Source organism: Pteropus alecto, unplaced genomic scaffold (genome assembly GCF_000325575.1).
Source record: "Pteropus alecto unplaced genomic scaffold, ASM32557v1 scaffold50, whole genome shotgun sequence".
In the NCBI taxonomy this organism is placed as follows: Eukaryota; Metazoa; Chordata; class Mammalia; order Chiroptera; family Pteropodidae; genus Pteropus; species Pteropus alecto.
Window position 1 is genome coordinate 9,836,959 of NW_006431918.1, and position 14,089 is coordinate 9,851,047.

The 14,089-nt window shown below is 35.8% G+C and overlaps 1 protein-coding gene across 2 annotated transcripts in view; it reads right to left on the reverse strand.

The window, feature by feature from the left end:
• Positions 1-14,089, reverse strand: part of ARHGAP10 (Rho GTPase activating protein 10) — a 242,147-nt gene that overhangs the window by 118,727 nt on the left and 109,331 nt on the right. The gene's annotated exons all lie outside the window — the stretch shown is intronic.

Here is a 14,089-nt window from a genome sequence, read left to right on the forward strand (position 1 = left end):
ACTGCCACACTGTGTTCCACAAGAGCTGCACTACGGTGTATTCCCACCAGGAGCACAAGAATTCTCCACATCTTCACCAGCACCTGTTCTTTTGTATCTGTCTGTGTCTGTCTCTCTTTGAAAGTAGGCATCCTAATAAGTGTGAGGTGGTAGTGATGATTTGGTTTTTATTTATAAAAGAAATACATATTTATTGTCACCTCAGACATGGATAGAGTAAAACCAGAAAGTCACTTTTCACCCGTGCAGAAAGATAGGACTGTTAATCGTTTGGTGTGTTCCCTTTGTATTTTCTTAGAGCCCTGTGTTGGTCCTCTGGGCCAAATGTCTACCGTTCTCAGTTTAGTTTATTCAGACATTTGGAGATCCTGCCAGACAACTCAATATTAGGAAGGAATTCTAGAGAGAAAAACCACTAATAATTCCTCTGAACCTGTGGTTGGTTTCTCAAATGAAACAAATCTGTATATTTGATGAAAAGTATTAGAAGTAAACTTTTCTGGCAAAGAAGGCAAAACACAGAAAACTAAGTAGATTGTTGAAATGGAAAGTAAAACAAGTTCTTCTTTGATATTGAACATAGTTTGTTTTTTTTAAGTTATCATACCTATAATTGTATTTCACCTCATATTAAATTATCAGATAATCTTTTCCAACAAAACCAAGCTGTAAGAATCAACCATAAGTCAGTAACCACTATAATTTTTATAAAGTATAAAGAATTCCAAAAGCACTATGCCAAATATGAATAAGCTGTGCTCCCAACACTCACTCCCACAGGCATTATGCTTTCTCTCCACATGATGATTACGAAGCAGAAGAGAAGTTATTTGTTTAAAGTTCACTCTGAAATAACTATAGTTGCAACTGATAGGCTCTTGTCTATGACCATTTTCTCCAGACTATGAATGTTGTGGAAAGGATCACCAATAATCCTCCAACCCTGAACAGCAAAATAGCTGGCTACTGTCTACTCTAAACATTCTTGCACTGGCCCAGCTTTACCAGGTCCCTGGCACCACGTGGCCTGGAGCCAAGGTCCCACATCCTCCAGCTCTACCTCCTTCCAGAGCAAGAATCAAAGCAAGATGCCCAGACAACCAGGCAGTTTTCAGAAGTTCCTTGTCTGGGACATGAAATATTGGCCCTTATTCTTAGTAACCCTCACTGGGATCAAGGCAGGTAATTAAAATTATGAGAAAATAAAAACTTCAGATGGCACAGATTTTTTTTTTTTTCCCTTTACATCAAGCGATAAAATAATACTTACACATGGGGGTCTTAGATCTGCCAGAATGCTCCATTCTTATACAGGAAAAAAATACATATCTACAGACCTCTCTAAAAATTACATGTATTCAAACATTTAATATGTAATTTAGGTGAACTAAAGTATAAAATGTGAAATGAGATGTTAAGGCAAATATATAACAAGAAGTTGACAGCTTTTCTAATCCAGGAATGGCAAAACTAGCAGAGATAATGGGACCCAAGGACAAAAATGGCAACCGCTGTCATGGGAAGATAACCACAGGGTTGATATACATTCAGTTCAATGAGCCATGGGTGACTGTCAACCATGCTTTATGTCTTGTACCAGAGGGTCAGGAATTATTTACTGCATACCTTACCATGGGCTAGGCACTGGGCTAGGCATACAGCCCACAAAGGGCTTACTGTCTAGCAGAGAAAGAAGAAAGTAAACTTATGACAAATAATTAATTTTAATTATATAGAGAGCTGCAAAGAAGTCAGACAAATAACTGTAAATGAGTGAATCCAGCCACTTCTGAGAAAAAGAGGGTGCGATAAGGACATCAGAAGATGTACTCATGAACATAAAAACATTTAACTTCAAATATGTTAAACTGTGGTCAAGAAGACCTGTCTGTGGCTAATTCAGCTGCCAGTCTCAGCAGGCAACTTAAGCATTTCAAGGTACAACAGGAGTAAGAAAGAAAAAGGACTGACCTAACTCTGGATGTTAGGCTTTCTTGGGGAAGGGACATTTAATCTGAGGCCTGAAGGATGAATGACCATGTCAGAGAAATGGGGCCAGAGCTGTCCCCTAAACCGAGAAGGTACGTAGGAGAAAAAAAACACATTGGCGAAGCTGGGATTAGCCTCATCACTAGCCCTATTAACCAGTTGTAAAGTGGCACCATGGAAGGTTAGAGAGGTGGCCTACGGTCCGACCACATAGGGCCTTGTTGGGCATGCAACGGATTTGGTTTATCCTAAAGGTTATTGAAGGTTTTTAGTAGGAGAATAACATGATCAGATTAAATATGGACATGAATACTGGCTGCTGGGTGGAAAATGGACTGAAGATAGGCAAGAGCTGGCTGCAAAGACTCATTAGAAGACTGAGAGGATAAGACAGAACGGCAAAAATGAAGAAAAAACGAATGCATTTGATTAATATTCAGAGGTGCTTCTACATGCTTTGGGCAACAAAATAATAAGTAATAAAGCCATCACTCAAATAATAACAGACAGATCAATTATAACATAGCATCAATAACTAGTAAAGGGATTCTGTGGAAGCCAAAAACAATTGTAGCAAATACAGATTTAATATACCTATACTCACAAAATCAGACACTGAGCCTGATGAAATCCCTTGTGCTTTCCAGTTTCTTTTGGTTTTTCCCTTAAGGCTTTTCACTGATATGTGAGGGGAAATACTATTTACTACAGGTAAATGGCTGAGTATTCTTAACCAAATTACACACAGAGCAGCAAAGAGAGATGCTGGGGAAGAGAAAGAATGCCTGGTGCCAGTAACTTGGAAGACAAGAACAAAGTGTTGCATGATGAAGAATTTGAAGAGTTATGAAATGCAATTATAGATACTAAAGTAAGGAAAAAAGCAACTGTCAAGCTTCAAATGAAACAGCCCTATTATATCTGGATAAAAATCCAATGTGGCATAAAAACTAAAGTATTATTATATGCCTTCCCTCCAGGCACAATGACTCAGACCTGAGCTACCTAGTCCTTTGTGGAATATAGCAGAAGAAAACAAACACAAAACTGTTGCGAGATTAAGCAGAGATATGTCACCTACAAGGAAAAAAATTCTATTTGTTTACATTTTGACAAATAATAAAATGGTAACGCAAAACAATTCTACTTTTAAGAATTAGCTCATCACACTACACATTCTCCAGAATATTTCACGCTTGCAATACATTACTTAAAGAGATCAGTCACTAGTATTACATAAAGCTGGGTTCCCATCCTATCACAAAGACTGCTCACACCCATTTCTTATTTACTAAGCCCCTATCTCTAAAACACCAGCATAGGAAATATAAAATGTAGTGCACTAAAAACATGCGTTAATCATTTTAAATTTATCAAAGTCCTTTCTTCCTTTAATAATCAATTAGTAGGAAATCATTAAGCAAAAATGAGACTAGGAAACATTGGTCGCATTTTAAACTACAGTATTAATAGCATCTAATTGTTAAACCAAACTTAGGATCGTAATAATCAGGAATATTCCAATGCTTTTCTAAGAGGAATGTTGAAAAGGGGGGAAAAAAATAAACCAACCAGCATGTTACAAGTCCTGTGCCAAATTTTACTGAGGAGAAAGTGCCAAAGCCAAACAAAGCACTTTTTACAAATTAAAGAAATGTAGCTGTCATAATTAGTTTTTCATAAATGTGGCTGGAAAAAAAAATTAAAGTATAAGTCTATGAATCATACATTTTTCGAGAAAAGCATGTTGCCTAATTTTACTAAGGGTGAAGATTTTATAATAACTTCTTTCTTCTGTCCATCAAAAAGATGTTTCAAATAGAGCAACTAAGCAATGACACAGTCAGAAGGATCATACCCTCTAATACAAGGGAATTCAAAGCATTAATCACTAAAGAACTGTTGCCTCTGCTTAGAAGGTAGAAAGTTAAGACAATCCTATTCTCACACTAACAAGAACGAGATGGAGAACTTGTAAAATCATAGCCATTTTTATTTTTAAATGACTATCTGAGAACTAAAGATACAAAGAATCATAATGAATGAAAATGTAAAAAGTTACAGGCCCCTTCTTGGAGAGAAGACAGAGAGAGAGAGAAAGAGAAAGAGGAAGGGAGGGAGGGAGGTAAGAAAGGAAGGAGGGAGGGAGGGAGAGAGGGAGGGAAACACACAGGTATGCATGTCTGGCTTTCACCTTTTGTAAAGCAGCAGAACAAAGAGGAAGCCATCAGAGATGAAGAAAACAGAATTTAAACAAAGTTTTAAAGTAAGGGTACGAGCTGGTGGGATGGTTTAGAATCCTTAGAAGACAAAGACACAAAGAGAGTCTGAGCCCACCCTTCAACTCCTTCCCATGGGCCATCACCAAGTGCTCAAGGAGACAGTCTGAGAGCAGGCTAGGAGAGAGCCCCCGGCCCATGCCCACCCCAAACTGCGTGTGTTAAGTATGAGAGGCAGGTCCAGAGAACTTCCAGAGAAGATTCTGATGGCATTCTCAAATCACATGAAACCTGTGATAAACAGAATCTAATTAAAGTAACAACAATGCTAATCTCAGCTCAACTGCCAACTGAAGTGACAGCCTGACATATAAATAACCTGATGGAAAAATGGGCTAGCCCTTTACTAGGCATGAATATTACTCACTTTAGTCCCTACTGCTCTCTTAAATGTAATATCTGGCAATCGACCAAAAACTTACAAGGTATGCAAAGAAGAAAATGTAACCCAACACCAAGAGAGGAAGCAGTCAAGATAACCAGACCCAGGAATATGCCAGTATGAGACAGAAAAAACCTGACAGAAATCTAAAAGCAATTGTAGGTATGCTAGAGGAGCCAATGCAAAAGGTGGCCAACATGCATGAACTGATGGAAATTTCAACAAAGAAATGGTTAACTATTAAAAAGAGACAAATGGATATGCAAGAAGAGAAAAAAAAATGACAATGATGAAGACTTCAGGAGGATACCTTTCACATACCAATCCCAAGTCTATATCCATGACCATCCCCTTTATCTAACTCCAATTAGGCCACTATTTCCCCTGCCCTAAATCAACCTGGGACCAGGAGCCAGACAACTAAAAACCACTCCTACAGCCTGGAGTCCACCAATATTATTTAAACCAGCCAACCCATGCTGTTTTCCCTCCTCTGCCTTACCTTTACTACAAAAACCCCAATAAAGGCTCCGGTCTAGGATTTCCTCTTGCTCCATCCTGACTCCTGACCAAAATTTAATGTCTCCCCATGTAGCCATGTGTGGCATGGTGTGCCCACTTCTCTTGAAAAATGTAATAAAATATTTTCAGTGGTATTCGTCTCACACTGTTGTCCCTCAGTCACTTCCATAAATTAAAATCCTTTAGGTATGACTGAAATAATTATCTAGTAGTCTAACATAATGCAATCAGAATTCCAGAAAGCCAAGAAAGAGAAAATGGAGCAAAAGAACTATTTAAAGAGATAATGGCTAAGATTTTCTAAAACTCATAAGAAATAACTGATGTATCCAAGAATTTCAATGAGCCCCAAGCTGAATAAAACAAAACAAAAAAACACACTTAAGCACATCATAAAAAAGAAAATCTTGAAAGCAGCAAAAGAAAAAGAAGACATATAGGAGGACAATAAGAAAGATGGATGACTTGTCATAAGAAAAATATGGAATGACTTCTTTGACGTGCTTAGGGGGAAAAACTATCAATCTAGAATACTGTATCTACCAAAAATGAAGGCAAAATAAAGACATTTTCAGATAGATAAAACATTTAAAAATTTTTCTCTAGCAGACCTGCATTGCAAGAAATATTCAAATTATTTTAGCCTAAGGAACTTAAGGGAAATGACACAAGATAAAAAGTCAGTTCTCCAGAAAAGAATGAAGAAAATCATAAATATGTTGGTATAAAAAAAAAAATTCACAAACACACCCTTGTATATATATAAACATATATATATATGTAAAATGTTAAATTTCTTTAAAAGATTATTATTGATTTCATAAAGTAAAAGTAGCGATGTATTATTGGGTTCACAGTGTAGGTAGAATTAAAATGTAGAAAGGGCACAGAGGCAAGAGTGGTCATTGGAAGTCTGTTGTTGTAAGGTTCTTATATTGTTCATGAAATTACAGATACTATGATAATTTAAAAATGCACGTTATAGTCTCTAGGACAACTACCGAAAAATGCACATACAAAGAGTCATGATGAAAAATCCAAAGGAGATAAAATAGAATACTAAAAAATATTCAATTCAATAAAAGGGAAGGAAGAACAGAAAAACAAAGAACAAACAGGACAAACAGAAAACAAAACCGATAAGGTAGGCTTAAATCCATATTAATAACTAAATTGTATATAAATTAAAACCCGATGAAAAAAGCAAAAGCTAAAAAGACTTTTTTTTAAGTGTGACTCATTATTTATAAACAAAGTTTAAACATAAAAAACAGACAGGTAAAAGGAAAATGGTGAAAAATGTATGCCACGTGAATACTAAGTATAAGAAAGCTAATGTTACTATGTTAATATACAAGGTAGATTTCAAGATAAAAATGATTATCAAAAACAAGAAATATGTCATTATGATAAAAGGGTCACTTCATCAAGAAGACATAACGATCATATATGTACATGCACAAAAAAAAGATCTCAAATACTCAACACATGAAACAAAAATTAACAAAGGGAAACAGGCAAGTCCTAATAGTTATTTTAACATCCTTAATTTAATAACCGATAGAATATCAGAAATCAAAACAATATAGATTTGAGCAGTGTTATCAACCAGCTTAATCTAACTGACATTTAAAGAACTTTATACCCAACAACAGCAGAAAACTCAATTGTTCTCAAGTGCACAGGTATCATTTAGTAAACTAACCACATCTGGGGCAATGAGACGACATTTGAAACCAAAAAAAAAAAAAAAGTAAACTTCAAAGTACTGATGTATTAGAAAATTTTTAAACATATCTCTAACACCTGAGTTAAAATTTAACACTTATGTCCTAATCATATAAAAAAAAATTCAGTATTTGGAACTGAATTAAAAGGAAAACACTACACATCAAAATTTGTGGGATGCAAGCTAAAGTGGTCCTTAGAAAGAAATTTACGGCATTCAAAAATAAAGTGGATAATCTATGATTCCATCCTAAGAAGTAACTAAAAGAAAAACAAATAAAATATTAAGTTACCAAAAGGAAATAAAAATAAAAGCACAAACCAATGAAATATAAAATGGACAAGATGGTTTATCTGAAATAAAACTGATAAAACTCTAGGTAAAACATCAAAAAATATAAAACAAAAATCTCCAGTATCAAGCATGAAAAAGTTATTGTTACAGATCTTACAGATATGAAAATAAGTGGATGTTGTGAAGAAATTTATGCCAATAAGTCAACAGCTTAGCAGAACTTATCAAACCACAATTTACCAAAATTAACAAGAGAAAAATAGAAAATCTGAATATCCCTTTAGCCACTAAATAAAATGAACCTGTAATTTTAAAACATTCCACACACAAAAAAAGTTTCCAGACCATGATGGCTTCACAGATAAATTCTCACAAACATTTAAGGAGGAAATCATACCAATATTGCACACTTTCAAATAACAGAGCAAAATGGAAAACTTCTCAACTCTTCTGAAGCTACCTTAACTGTGATATCAAAATCAAAGACATTACAAAACAAGAACATAACACACAACATCCCTCATGAACATAAATACAAATAACCTTAACAAAATATTAACAAAATTAATACAGCAACATACAAAAAAGTTAACACGGCATGATCAAGTAGGATTTGTCTCAGGAATGAAAGATCAGTTTCTCTTAGAAAATTCATTGCAATTTACCTATTAACAGATTAAAGAAAAATATTTAATGATCATTTCAATTGACACTGACAAATATTTTGTCAAAAGTTAACATCTATTCATGATTAAAACTGGGAATAAATAAAAACTTCCTCAACATGGTAAAAGCATCTACAAACAATCTTCAGCTAACATTGTACTTTATGAGTGAAATAATAAATGCTTTTCCCCTAAGATCAAGAGTAAGGCAAGATGCCCAAAAACACCACTTCCATTAAGCTTGTTATTGGAGGTTTTGGCAGTGCAATAAGAGGAAAAGAAACACAAGTCTCAGAGACTGGAAAGAAACAAAGCCAACTTTATTCATATATGATATCACTGTGTACATAAAAAAAATCCTAAAGAAATTACATAGAACTAATAAATCAACTCAGCAATACCGTAGAACACAAAACCCACTGCATTTCTGTACATTGGAAAATGAAATCTAAATCATATCTTTCAGAATAATATCCAGCAACATAAACTACTTAGGAAATTTAACGAAATATGTCTATGACCCCTATTTTGAAAACAATAAAATATTATTGACAGAAATTAAAGACTATATAAATGGAAAGTTATACTAATGAATTATTAATGCTCCAAATTGATAATATTGGCCTGTAGGTATTTTGTGGAAATGAAACACAAAGGATATAGAATCACCAAAACAATTTTGACAGAACAAAGGAATCAGACTACCTGGCTTCAAGACTTACTATAAAGCTACAGTAATAATGATAGTGAAGAACTGACAAAAGGACAATCAAATAATCCGTGGAACAGAATAATCTAGAAATAGACCTACACATACACAATCAGATGATTTATGACAAAGATGCAAAAACAATTCAATAACATGAAAGTCCTTTTCAACAAATGGTGCCAGAAATACTGAACATCTGTATAAGAAGATGTAACAACCTCCGCAAATCATACCATACACCCTCCCTGAAAATATTCATGATTAATAGGCTAATTATAAAGCTTTATTAGAAAATGCAGAGAAATATCTTTGCAACCTTGGAATAAAGACTACTTAGAGCAAACAGCTCTACCAATAAAATTTTTAAAAACTGATAAATTGAAATTCAACAAAATAAAACTGCTCTTCTCACCAAAAGACTCTATTAAGAAAATGAACAGGAAAACCACAGATCAGATAAAGTATTCACAATTCATATACCTGATAAAAGATTTGTATCCAGAATACTTAAAATAATTCTTACAATTCAATAACAAAAAGACCAACAATTTTTCAAAAAAGCAAAATATTTGAAAAGACACCTCACAATAGACTATGAATAGCTATTAAGCACATGAAAAGGTACTCAGCATCGCTAGTCATGATTAGCTGAAATGGAAAAGAATACATAATCAAAAGTTGGTAAAGGGGTGGGAAACTGGAATTCTCATACACTGCTGGTGGGAGGATAAAATGATGTTAGAAAACTCAAATTTTTAAACATCAAACATATACATACACACATACATATACGTATATACACATATACATACACACGTACATATACATATAGGTACGTACACACACACACACACACACACACACACACACACACACACACCCAGCAATCCCACTCCCAAGGTATTCTATTCAACAGAAATGAAAACATGAGTCCACACAAACCCTTGTACTCAATTGTTCATTACAGCTTTGTCCAAACACTAAAAACTTTTCTATGACTCATACTCCAATGTTCTTCAGCACGTATTTTAAGAATAAATTCATATTAATGTCGACTCAGATTTTTCATTTAAATATTGTAAGCAATATAAAATATGGCTTTTAGTATGTCAGTATCAACAATATCATCTATAGGGCAAACTCTTACACTAATAAAAAACACAGAAGCCTATATACAGGAAATGCTGTTTCTTATTCTATCCACTCCATTTTCTACTAATTTCATCTAAATTCTCAAAAAATAACTTCCTTTCCTAGTCTCTCTGCACTGGAATCTTAGTAGAGTTCATGAACGATGCACCATCCCTGACAGCACAAAGCCGCACAGAGCCCTTTACATTCTGGCTTTAAATCATTCCTTGCACCAAAACCAATGCAGCTGTTACACTTTTATTAAAATATACACCTCATGACTATATTCAAGTTAAAGAAAACAGTATAATTCCATCAACTCCACAAACATTTGTTGAAGCTGTTGTCTTATCAAAAGCAGGGCTTCTGAAAGTGACGCTGCTGACACATGGAGCCAGATGACTGTTGCGGAGGGCTGTCCTGTGCTGAATATTTAGCAGCACCGCTGGCCTCTGTCCACTAGATGCCAGATGACTGTTGCTGAGGGCTGTCCTGTGCTGAATATTTAGCAGCACTGCTGGCCTCTGTCCACTAGATGCCAGCATCGACAGCCTGCCCAGCCCTTCCCACCCCAGCTGTGAGGATCGAAATGACTCCAGACAGAAAGAAAATCACTCAGAGTTGAGAACCTCTGACTTAAAGAATTATCTCAACATGTTTTCTCAGGACTTAATGATTCCTTTTGCCTTGGGTCTCTCTTCCTTTGCATTTCCAAACTTTTACTAAATCTTCAAGATTCAATATAACAATCAATTTTTCTAGTAAGCTTTCCCAGCCAGCCCCACTCCCTAATGCTTCTCTACTCCCAAAGCACCTTAGAGAGAGACCTCTGAACTGTTAGTTGTTTGTAAACTCTCCTGGGTCTGTGAGTTGCCTTAAGGCCTGGCCTTTTGAAGTTTCTGGTTTAGTCTTGCATCCTCAATGCCAACACAGTGAACAATTGTTTAGGTGCTTAAATGGCACGTACTGTAAAATACTATAGGTATTAGCACAGTTAATGTGCTACGGAAACATTCTTATTATTCAGTCCAACTGCATGGGCTTCTGGAAGCACCATGTTCTTAACTGACTCTTCTAAAGTGACAAACGGTAAAGAACCTTTCGTTCATGTGCGGTTTCTGACTCTCATATATGAAGGGTTCCCATATATATGTTTGCATTAAATTTGGTTATTCTCTCTTGCTAAATAAATATAAATTGGCAAACAGTACAGTTCCACGCAGAAGCTAAATAAAGTCACTGGTGTAAAAGCACTCTAAAACTCACAATGCTTCAGATACATAGGTGATTTCATCCTTCCATTATCATGATGAAAATATAAATGGGTGAATTATAAAAGTAAGAAGTATTGTGTCATCTTTTCAAAAGCAACGCACTAAGAACTAGGCAAAAATCAAACCAAATACAATATTTGAAATGTCAGATTAATGAGAGCAAAATGGGAAGCATTTTCTTTAAGCAGAGCCTGAATGTGATGTGTGGGAGAACTTCGCAGAATGACAATTATTTATCGAGCAAATGTGTGGGGGTCACAGCAGAATGTGGCATGTGGCAAGTATACCAACGAAACTCCGATTATATTATACAACAAAGTTGTTGTGGCAGAAGCAGGGGGTACAATATTTCACCCTTCAGAGAAGAAAGCCACCTCTCCTGACAGACTACAGCTTGCCAAGGGGGAAAAAACTCTACAAAATACTCTTCTCCAACCTAAAATGAGTGACAGGATCATTTCATAGCCCACAATATTTAAAGTATGGCTGGCATGTCATGAATGTTTATAGTCATTTTAAGAACATTTTAGTTATGGTAAATATTTCTTTGTAGCTGCGTTCCTTTTTTTAAAACTTCACTGAGATATAATTCATATTATACATTTTGCCTTAGAGTGTACAATTCAATGGCTTTTTAATATATTCTCAAAGCTGTACTGCCATCGCCAAAATCAATGTAGAACATTTTCATCACCTCCCTACCCCACCCCGCCCCCCAAAAAATACTCATTAGCAGTCACTCTTCATTTCCCTCCAAATCCGTTAGCCCTAGGGGAGCCACCAATTCACTTTGTCTTCTGATCTGCCTATTCTGGATGTTTCATATAAATGGAATCATATAATATGTGGTCTTTTGCGACTGGTTTCACTTAGCATACTGTTTTTAAGGTTTATCCGCACTGCAGCATGTACTGGTTCTTCATTCCATTTTATTGCCAAGTCATATTTTGTTGTACGGATATACTGCATTTTATCTATTCACTAATCAGTTAGTAAACATTTGGGTTATTTCTATTTTTTGGCTAGTATAAATGATGCTGCTATGAACATCCACACACAAACTTTTATATAGACATAGGTTTTCATTTTTTTGCATATACAGCTAGGAGAATTTCTGGGACATACTTTTTGAAAACCTAACAAACTGTTTTCTAAAGCAGTTATATCACTTCAAATTCCTACCACCAGTGTATGAGAGTTCCAATTCCTCCACATCCTCACTAACACTTGTTATTATCTGACTTTTTCATAGCCCTCTTAGTGGGTATGAAGTAGTATCTCATTGTGGTTTTGAGTTGCATTTCCCTGATGGCTTTTATGTTAGGTATCTTATGAAGTGTTTATTGGCCACCTGTATATTTTCTTTGAAGAAATGTCTAATTCAGATCTTTTGCCTATTTTTTATTTGGGTTATCTTTTGAGTTACAAGAATTCTTCGTATATTCTGGATTAAAGTCCCTTATAAGACATATCATTTGCAAGTATTTTCTCTATTCTGTGTACTGTCTCCTCACTTTTTTGGCAGGTGTTCTTAAATGCCACTTCTTAGTTAAGATAGTCAAAGTAACCCTTCAGTGAATTGAGGGGAGGAAAAAGAAACCCATATCCATCTACCCATTGATAATAAAAGCGGCAATGGCTAACTGGACGGGGACACACACACACACACTCTCTCTCTCTCTCTCTCTCTCTCTCTCTCTCTCTCTCTCTCTCTCTCTCTCTCCCCCCTTCATTCTCAGTAATAAATTCTCCAAGTATTAGAACAGCACATGGATGTCTAGAAACAAAAGACAACAATTTCCCAGGCTTCCTTTCAACTGCATGTAACCATACAACTCCATTCGGGCCAATAGTATGTGAGCAAAAGTGGCACGTGCAACCTCTGGAAAGTGTTCCCACCACAAAAGACAGTGCCATATGATAAACTGGAGCAGACGTCCTGGGCCTAAAGTGACTAGGAAGGCAAACCATACACAACAGAGCAGGAATTGACACCAAGAAGCATTATCGACCCCTACCTGACCACCTCTGGCTTCCTGAGAAAAAGAGTAAACTTTTACACTGTTTAAACCACCTTATTTTGAGCTTTTGTTACATGCAACCAAATCTGACCTAAATTCCTGCAACAATTCAAGTGAAAGCTCTGTATTTACATCTACAAAGATCAAATGCAAGCCCGGGCTCCATTCTGCAGTTTATGAAGTATGACCTATTGCCACAATGTTTCCTGACTACTTTTCCAACACAAGGGGAAAAAAAGAAATAGCAACAATACCAGAAGACAAAAATATATTCATAGTAAACATATGCAATCAATTGTGAAACTGCTATATGAAGGTACCCAATAGGAATTCTGTACAAACTCCATCAGAAACTTATTTACAATACAATACCCACGTGCTCCAAATGGGCCCCGCGTTTGTTTTTGTTAAGCAGAATGGATAGCAGAATCCGGAGCTCACAGTACTGCAGTGTGGTAAGGAAGCTGCCTGACTGAATCTAATCCCAGTTCTGTCTCTTCTAAACACAATAATTCAATTTCATTTAATCCAGCACAAATTGGTGAATGCCCATCATACACAAACCACTCCATTTGGTACTTCAGTACCAAATAATACTAAGATGGGGTTCCTACCCTCACTGAATTCATAATCTAATAGACAAGGAACAAATTACCTACAATTCCCAGTAGTCTACTTGGCCAGGCATCAGGGAAATAGACAAGAGCCTAACTTATTCAAACTTTTCACTAAATGATATCTTCAAAGCCCCAGAAATAAGGTAGAGACCTCGAAGTACACTCACTGGCCCCCTCCAGACTTACTCTGAAAATGGGAGACCGACAGTAACATTCTAACAGGGTGGCAGGAACCCAAGGGCTCCCACAAACACTGTCCATCAGTAACGTCAAACCCGGACAGATGTGTCCCTACTTAGAAATTAAGAAATTAAACAAGGACAAGAGGAGTCTGTAATTCAACTGAAAAGCGGGGTGATCCTAAAGATTCAAGGAGACACATAAATGAAGAAAGTTTTTAGAAGAAGACTTACAATTAGCATGTATTATTTTGAAAAAAAAAAAAAATTATATACTAGTATTTATACGATCAGATTG